We start from the raw sequence: 7,500 nt of genomic DNA, 5'->3' as shown, positions 1-7,500 counted from the left end.
ACCAATCCGTTGGATGCGGAGAATCCACTGCTCCATATTTACCTGCCGTCATTGAAACATAGATCTGAGTGTCATCTGTGTAACTATGACACACCACTATTACGTAAAAGCTGTCCTAACGGCAGCATGTATAGTTTGAATAAAAGAGGTCCCAGGATTGACCCCTGGGGCGCCCCACAGGTTAAAGCCATGTGGTCTGAGATACAGGTACCAATCTCAACAAAGTATTTTCTGTCTTCTAGATAGGACCTCAACCAATTTAGGGCAGTGCCAGTGATGCCCTCCCAGTCCTCTAGTCTCTGAAGGACTGAGTACTGAGACTGAGACCTTGCCTAAGTCACTGCTCAGTCGGATGTCATTTATTACTTTAATGGGGGCCGTCTCAGTGCTGAGGTACAACCTGAATTCAAACTGGAAAACATAAAAAAGTAATTCTGGAAGTTTGGAAGCTGTAGATTGACATCTTTTTCAAGGACTTTTCATAGAAAGGGCAGGTTTGAAATGGCCCGATACTTTTTCATTACTGTAGCTTCAAGACCACACTTCTTTTGGAGAGGCTTAATGACTGTTGTTTTCAAAGCTCTTGGGACTGTCCCAGACTCAAGAGACATTTTGACTATTTCAGTGACACAAACACAAACTTTAATAATCTGGTAGGCAACACATCGAGGCAGCATGTAGATAGAGAAGGCTGACGCAGAGCTTTGAGGACAGTCAATGGGACTTCCAAGCCCATTTTGGAGTCATAGTTGAGAGGATTGAATGTCATCTAAGGTATTTGAAACTGAAACCTTCAGGCCTCTGTAGTCTCTCTAAACAAGTTTCTCTTTTTCTAGAAAGACTTAAAGTTATCAATGAACCCATAGCCACATGCAGGACAAAAAGTTTCGAGCACTATAAATAAGACTAAACAATACTGAGCCATTTGTACATGTAGGTAGAATAACAGAGAAAATACAGCTCTCCTCTTTCAATAGTTGTTGCCAAGAGTTCATAGTTTGCTGAAACATAAGAGATTGTCTTTGCCTTATGTATGTTATTAGGTCTTGGATTTTAGCACCTGCATAAGAGTATGTTCTACAGCTGGGGAAAGCAGCAGCGCTAATAATAATAATAATAATACTACACATAGGCTCAGGGAATGTGCAATCAAAACTACACTTAGGTCAAGGGAATGTGCAATCAAATCTGCAAATCTGCATACAAAATGGCATCGACTGCATATGTCACATCTGCTGCCCAAATCCAAATAAAATCAAAATCCTGTTTGTGTGTCTCGGGAGTATAACAACATCAAATCAAACCAAGATAGTCCGTTATCTTGGTTTGTGCTGGTTGTGCTGACCATTTCCCAAATTGTATGTGAATGTAATATTTCTGCCAACCAAAGCTCAATCCTTCCGCAGGGCATTGTCTTTTCTGACTAAATTCATCATTACCATAGCCTTTTACTACATTATATGAATCCCACATCACCAAAGAGCTTAATTTGACAGCCAATACGGTATGACATTCAAATAGAAGTTCTGTGGCGATTTCTACTTAATTAGTCTTATCCTAGTTGAACTTTCTATTGAAGTAATGACCATTCAACTATGATGGTTCGGGCATTCCTAGAAGTGGATAATTACAGCAATTTGCATTCATTTATCTTAAGCAAGCTTTGATTTGGCAACTGAGATAATTTTAACCTAGATATTTATTTTATTTGTATTTGTGTAAACGTGTAATTCAGCCATTCAGTTCTGTTTCATTTCATTTCGGGGGTGCAGTTTCTCTATTTGGACACTCTGCAAATATTGTAAATGATTCCGACAACTCCTTTCTGGTTTACAGTGTTCCACATGCTGTTTCATGCCTCTTAGCTGGAGCGCCCTCCCATCACACGAGCGCACGGACAGAAATAGACCTGCACACAAGGAATGAGGACATGTTTTCTGATTTTTCTTTTCCCTTTTTTCATGTCTGGAGCGACTGTTGTGGCAGTCTCCTTGTCTGATGTCCTTGGAGTGTAGCTTTGTGTGCTGTGAACTCCCACAGGAACTCTCTCCCTCTTTGTTCTTGGATAAGTGTGTGACTGTGCACTTACAGCTCCAGCCCTGCCATGCTCGATAGTTCAAAGGTCAAGGGTCAAGAAGGGCCTGCCAAGGTAACATATTGGGTGGTGATGTATTGCTACGGGAAATGTTGCGGGAGCAGATCGTGTCGAAGAATACTGATCACTGTCATGAAAACAACTCAGTGTACTCAGCTGATAAAACAAAACTATTTCTAAATTAATCAAATCAAAAATAAAACAGCTAAAACCAATTTTAAAAAACGGTATAACTTAACTCAAAGGGAGGGGGATTGTTTTTTATTAAACATTTGATTAACATGACCTGATCTGACAAGTAAACATGTTAACTGACTTTACTGATAAAAGTTGTAATGTTTTATTCTTAAGTGTTGATGTTGATGATTTGGTTCTCAAGAAAACAGAAAGCACAATGAGCCTCACATATCTAGTTTAGGTTGCCAGTTTCAAGTTGGATTATTTTCATTTTTTTTTATGAAACAGACCTAAACAATATCTCAAATATTTTTGACCCATCTGCACCAGTGAAATATAAATGTCCAGATAATTATGAGTGCATTTTTTCTCCAAAGTTATGTGTATCTGGTAAAATAATGATAATAATGATAACAAATAAAGAAAAGAACATTCTAGGCCTCCTCGCTCACACTGCTGCCTCTGCGACCCGGCACCGGATCAAGCAAACGATAATGGTCAGATGGATGATTAGCTCTAAATCCAGTTGGAAAGTCTCTCTGATCTGAACGGTCACCAAAACCCAGCTGCTGCACCAATCATGAGTCAGCGCTAATGCAGCCTCTGCAGCTCAGTGAGGGAATTCTGAAGGTTCTGGGCCGAGCACGAGCCACGGCCTGAACGAAACTGAGAGGGAGAAACACCTGGATGTGTTTTCTGCCTACAGTTTAAGGCACTGGAATGTTGTGAATGTAGTTTCTTTTGTGAATATTGTGAATGTAGTTTCTCTAGTGAATGTTGTGAATGTAGTTTCTTTTGTGAATGTTGTGAATGTAGTTTCTCTAGTGAATGTTGTGAATGTAGTTTCTTTAGTGAATATTGTGAATGTAGTTTCTTTAGTGAATGTTGTGAATGTAGTTTCTTTTGTGAATGTTGTGAATGTAGTTTCTCTAGTGAATGTTGTGAATGTAGTTTCTTTAGTGAATATTGTGAATGTAGTTTCTTTTGTGAATGTTGTGAATGTAGTTTCTTTAGTGAATGTTGTGAATGTAGTTTCTTTTGTGAATGTTGTGAATGTAGTTTCTCTAGTGAATGTTGTGAATGTAGTTTCTTTTGTGAATGTTGTGAATGTAGTTTCTTTTGTGAATGTTGTGAATGTAGTTTCTTTTGTGAATGTTGTGAATGTAGTTTCTTTTGTGAATGTTGTGAATGTAGTTTCTTTTGTGAATGTTGTGAATGTAGTTTCTTTTGTGAATGTTGTGAATGTAGTTTCTTTTGTGAATGTTGTGAATGTAGTTTCTTTTGTGAATGTTGTGAATGTAGTTTCTTTAGTGAATATTGTGAATGTAGTTTCTTTTGTGAATGTTGTGAATGTAGTTTCTTTAGTGAATGTTGTGAATGTAGTTTCTTTTGTGAATGTTGTGAATGTAGTTTCTCTAGTGAATGTTGTGAATGTAGTTTCTTTTGTGAATGTTGTGAATGTAGTTTCTTTTGTGAATGTTGTGAATGTAGTTTCTTTTGTGAATGTTGTGAATGTAGTTTCTTTAGTGAATGTTGTGAATGTAGTTTCTTTTGTGAATGTTGTGAATGTAGTTTCTTTAGTGAATGTTGTGAATGTAGTTTCTTTTGTGAATGTTGTGAATGTAGTTTCTTTTGTGAATGTTGTGAATGTAGTTTCTTTAGTGAATATTGTGAATGTAGTTTCTTTTGTGAATGTTGTGAATGTAGTTTCTCTAGTGAATGTTGTGAATGTAGTTTCTTTTGTGAATGTTGTGAATGTAGTTTCTTTAGTGAATGTTGTGAATGTAGTTTCTTTTGTGAATGTTGTGAATGTAGTTTCTTTAGTGAATATTGTGAATGTAGTTTCTTTAGTGAATGTTGTGAATGTAGTTTCTTTAGTGAATGTTGTGAATGTAGTTTCTTTTGTGAATGTTGTGAATGTAGTTTCTTTTGTGAATGTTGTGAATGTAGTTTCTTTTGTGAATGTTGTGAATGTAGTTTCTTTAGTGAATATTGTGAATGTAGTTTCTTTAGTGAATGTTGTGAATGTAGTTTCTTTAGTGAATATTGTGAATGTAGTTTCTTTTGTGAATGTTGTGAATGTAGTTTCTCTAGTGAATGTTGTGAATGTAGTTTCTCTAGTGAATGTTGTGAATGTAGTTTCTTTTGTGAATGTTGTGAATGTAGTTTCTTTTGTGAATGTTGTGAATGTAGTTTATTTTGTGAATGTTGTGAATGTAGTTTCTTTAGTAAATGTTGTGAATGTAGTTTCTCTAGTGAATGTTGTGAATGTAGTTTCTCTAGTGAATGTTGTGAATGTAGTTTCTTTAGTGAATATTGTGAATGTAGTTTCTTTTGTGAATGTTGTGAATGTAGTTTCTTTTGTGAATGTTGTGAATGTAGTTTATTTTGTGAATGTTGTAAATGTAGTTTATTTAGTGAATGTTGTGAATGTAGTTTCTTTTGTGAATGTAGTTTCTTTTGTGAATGTAGTTTCTTTTGTGAATATTGTGAATGTAGTTTCCTTTTTAAACCAGTAGGTTGTTTTTTTCTTTCTTTTTTTAATCCCTCATGAGCTCAGATGGTTATATGCTGAACAATAAGTTGAAAATTGTCATCACAGGCTCATCCTCAACATAACTATTCTTACACCAGCAAGTTAAACTTTAATATAATCAATTTACGAGGATTTTTTTCAATTTGTGCACATTTATTAAGATGGAGAAACTTACAAATCAGCATGCTGGGTGATACAAAATGGCAAATTTGAATGTCAGATTCTCATCTTGTCGGAGCACAGTTTGACATTTGCATCAGAAGCAAGGCGTCGTGTCTCAGCAGCGCTCATTATTAAGATGAATTTGAAAACAGACGCTTACCAGAAATATTCAAATATTGATCACAGCCAAGGCAGGAAAGCGATGCAAGATCTATGCTGCTGTGTTCAAGGGATCCAAAATTATGTCTGCATTATTTTGTATATGATCAATCATGAAATACATTGACACTAGAAATTAATACAACAACATAAGTAATGGAAACATCAGGAAGCATGTGTGAATGTGAGGAAATCAAATGTGGTCCTCTCAAAGTGAAATGTATCTGCCTTTACACCAATAAACTCAACATATCATACATTTACCTTGACAAGGGTTGCATCGTAATAAGAGAACAAACCTGCAGCAGTGGCTCAGTGGTTAAAGTGCTACTATAATTGTGCCCTTGAGCGTGGCACCACACCCACCTTGAAAAGAGAGTGGTTTTGTGAGTGCAAATGCAAAACAACAGAAGGAAATCATCCCGTGCCTACAATCTGGCGTGGGATGCACTGTCCCCAACAATTAAACTAATAATCATTTGATCACAGTTGTTTTTAGCAAATAGTCGGATGGTTTTAATGTTTTTCATGTGCACATTAACAAACATACTTATTAACTTTAAATGCAATAGTTTGAGGGAAAGCTCATTATGTGTTGTGAGAATGGACTGGATTTGATTAACTGTTTATTTTTATTTTTTTTATTTTTTTTACTCCTCAATTAGCTGTAGCATTTTGTCGGACCTTTTCAAATTGGATTCAAATATTTTAATGAAATAAAAAATGTGACAAAATATATTTCAAGAGACAAATCTGGACATAACATTTTAAAATTATTTGTAGAATTGACTGTCATAATGATTTATCCAAAGTGATTCAGGCAGTATTTCGTTTCTAATTGTGTCCAGTAGCAGTTTATTCTCTGGTCTTTGTTTCTGATCTCTTAAAATCCCACTGAAATCCACATGAGGTCAAATTGAAGAATAGAAAAAATAGGAAGGCTATATTCTAACCAATTGACGGTGTGAGTGTCATTGATGGTTTAAATGTGCGCCAGTGATCGGTGCACGCTGGAATTTGATTTTGAAAGGTGAAAAAAATAAATAATCTGGCCCGAGATGTGAGGCATTCATTGATACAGCTCTAGTTTTGAAAATAGACCGACTGCGTGCTCTGAATTCTGCCTGCTCAAAATACATCCTGCTTTCATACGGCACAGCTGGACCCACCTTTTATCAGGAAATGAGGCTTATTTTAGGCACAGTTTCTTGGTCGACGTTCTAAATTTTGTTCTGCATGTGAGCCTCTGATGCACCATGGGATATTGGACATGAACTTACTGCTGGTACTTGAGTATAAAACATTGTTGAATTATCTTTGCATGTATTACTCATATAATGTTTACTAAAAAATTGAGTTTGATCGTTTTTATTAATGTAATTTTTGTTTTTCAGATTATTATTGATGATTTTTTTTGTTTTGAATGGCCATAAACTTAATTTGTTGGGATATTTAAATGGGAAATATTACGTACACTTTATTTTTAAGAGCTTTTACAATGTCATAACAGTGTTCCTTCATCATAAACTTACTCAGAGTTGTATTTCACTTGATTTAGGCATGTTTCTTGCATTGTCCCGCATTTAAGGCTGGAGCGCTTGGGACATTTCTGTTTTTGCTTACCCCCTATCCCCGCCCACATCCCTGTACAAATAAATACAGACTCCTGGTCAAACTGCTTTTAATAATAAAAACATGTGAATGAAAATCCGCTGCTTGCTATGGTGAAATTACATTATGAGGGGGCGGGGCTAATACGTTTTAAACAGGAAGTCAAGGTCTCATTTCTATTATTGAGCCATTTTAGATCCACAATGTAAAATAATGAGCTACATATGTAGTTTCATGCTATGTCTTCTATAACAACAAACATTGTAAAATGCATTTTATATTTACATCAAATACCAATACCAATAATTATTCTTTGTGCTAGTAATAGTTCATATTTGCAGAAATGATTAGGGCGCCCTCCAACCATCTTGGACCACTTTTTCTCCAATAGTCAAGTGAATGGATGCACCTACCTTCTGATTGTATTTATATCTCTTATCTTATATTTATATATCTTATCTTAAAGAGTACACAACAGTTTATCCACTTATTTCACCAAAACATAATTAACATCATGATATTTAAGATTTCGCTAAAACTCTTGCCTAGGTTTGACTATTGGGTGAAGTGTGTACTTTGACTTCCTTGAGCAGCAGATGTGACATAGATAATGCCATTGTAGCAACCACACTGTAAACAAAGGCCAAAGCGTAGCTAATTTACACAACAGAGATTATTCGTCGGCCCTTTTATTTTGTTGAATGATAAATTGTGTCTGTTGCATGTAAATTATTATTTTTAATGGAGTTTTGTGCAGTGA

Source organism: Eucyclogobius newberryi, unplaced genomic scaffold (genome assembly GCF_026437365.1).
Source record: "Eucyclogobius newberryi isolate DKJ021-1_F unplaced genomic scaffold, fEucNew1.0.hap1 SCAF_12, whole genome shotgun sequence".
NCBI classification, from domain to species: domain Eukaryota; kingdom Metazoa; phylum Chordata; class Actinopteri; order Gobiiformes; family Gobiidae; genus Eucyclogobius; species Eucyclogobius newberryi.
The sequence above is the reverse complement of the archived record's forward strand: the minus strand, read 5'-3'. Positions refer to the sequence as shown.